Source organism: Grammomys surdaster, unplaced genomic scaffold (genome assembly GCF_004785775.1).
Source record: "Grammomys surdaster isolate TR1022 unplaced genomic scaffold, NIH_TR_1.0 354, whole genome shotgun sequence".
In the NCBI taxonomy this organism is placed as follows: domain Eukaryota; kingdom Metazoa; phylum Chordata; class Mammalia; order Rodentia; family Muridae; genus Grammomys; species Grammomys surdaster.
This window is the reverse complement of record NW_021604773.1, coordinates 96300-98238: the sequence shown is the minus strand read 5'-3', so window position 1 is coordinate 98238 and position 1939 is coordinate 96300.

Genomic DNA, 1939 nt, shown 5'->3' with positions numbered 1-1939 from the left:
GAGTAGTCCAGGTTATCCTTGAATTTTCTGGTCACAGTGGAGGGTCTTGAACTTCTGATCCCCCTGCCTCCTTGGGATTACAGACATACACTAACTACTGTGCCTTGTTTTATGAAAGATGCTGGGGTTTGAACCCAGAGCTTAAGTGAGCACGCTCCCAACAGCCACAGCTTTGAGACTTTTGACTTAACAGGAAAAAAAATATGTTTGGTATAAAAATATTGGAGCCACTGGGGGAAAATGATAATGAGTTTGCTGAAGTCCCATTGCCCCTGAAACTTGGCACAGAGTTTGTTGATTGCATGCCAGAGTGCACGGTTAATCTCCTGCAGCACCAGAACACAAAACCCCCTGGCCAGCACACACTTCCTCCCATTCTCACAATGCCAGGCCGTAAGCTTTCTCCCAGATTCCCTGGTTTCCTCACAGCCCCCAGGAGTGAGATCAGCCTGGGAAAAGAACTCTGTTTATCTTCCCCCAACTTGCCCCTCCCACCTCCCACCCTCCACCCCCCATAATCAGCAGTCTGCAAGCAGGGCTGAAGAAAATGGCCCAGTTGTAATCACTTTAGCATACAGGTTATTATTCAGTGACATGGGCAGTATCCTATGCTGTACTGGAAACAGAAAGGCTAAGTCACCTTCAGGAAGGGGGTCACACATCCCTGCAGTAGGACCCAGATTTAAAATTGGAACATGGGTTGGCAGCCTGCAGGGGTTGGGGGGACAGCCTGGAGTTGGCAACCAGACTCCCTCCCTCTCAGGTTGCTCTGATGATCGTGGCAGATGGAGCATGGGCCATTTACTGCATGTGGGACACAGGCGTTTCCTGCAGCCTCACTGGATCTCCTGAGTTTGCCAGGCTACAGGCTTGGTGACCTGGGACAGAGACCACCACATCTAACCCATGCTATCACCCACATGGTGGCGCCTCAGTGGCCTCCTCTGGCTCTGAGCTTCCTTCCCACCTCCATTGAGTTTCTAGATTCCTGGTCGTTATGGACGTTCTGCGTCACACAGGCTGACTTGAGACTCCTTAGATACTTGGAAAGTATCCCTTAAAAGATGGTTTTTTATGTACTCCAGCAACTTTCCTACCTCTCCTGTCCCTGCCATCTGTCCCAGCACACACATAAAGCGCTGTTTCCTACTCTGCAGAACATTCCTTTCTAGGAGGGGAGAGAGGAAGAAGTGACAAGAATAGCCTTCAGGATAGGCTTTATGGGGTATGTGTGGGAGTCTCCCCTTCACCTATTTATTTTATAGTGCTTGCTCTTTTTTTATGTTTGTGATGTTCTTGTCCTGGAGAAACCTTTCCAAAGGTCATTTATTTTTTTTAAAAAAAGAAAAGGTACATAAATTTTAAACCACTGAGCAGTTCTGCCTGACAAGACCCCATCTATAGCCCAGAAACATTCTGAGAGGACTGTAACATTCCTGACAGAATTCAAATCCACCACTAAGAACTGCTACAAACAAAATCACAAACACCCCTGGAGGAAAATAGTCTGAAGAACCAAGCCAGCTGTGAAGAAATACAGTGGACTGTAGTCACAGGGAGAAATTCATAGTCCTGGTTACTCCAGAAATCTTATTGCCTATGGCTCCTGAGTGCTGAGATTGAAGGCCTATGCCACAATCAAGAAACAATTCTTGACTTCTTTGGCAACCAGGCATGAACTAAAAAGGGAAGATTTATAATGGCTACCTTCTGAAGAGACGGGTGGCTTACTAACCTGGAAACAGTCAGTATAGACTATAGCAAGAATGAGTTAGCTGACTCCTAGAGTCCCAGCTAGAACATAGGGGCTAGGGGTGTAGCTCAGTGGTAGAGCCCCTGCCTAGAATCCCTAAGTGAGGGGCTGGGGGCGTGGCTCAGTGGTAGAGCCCCTGCCTAGAATCCCCCAGTGAGGGGCTGGGGGCGTGGCTCAGTGGTAGAG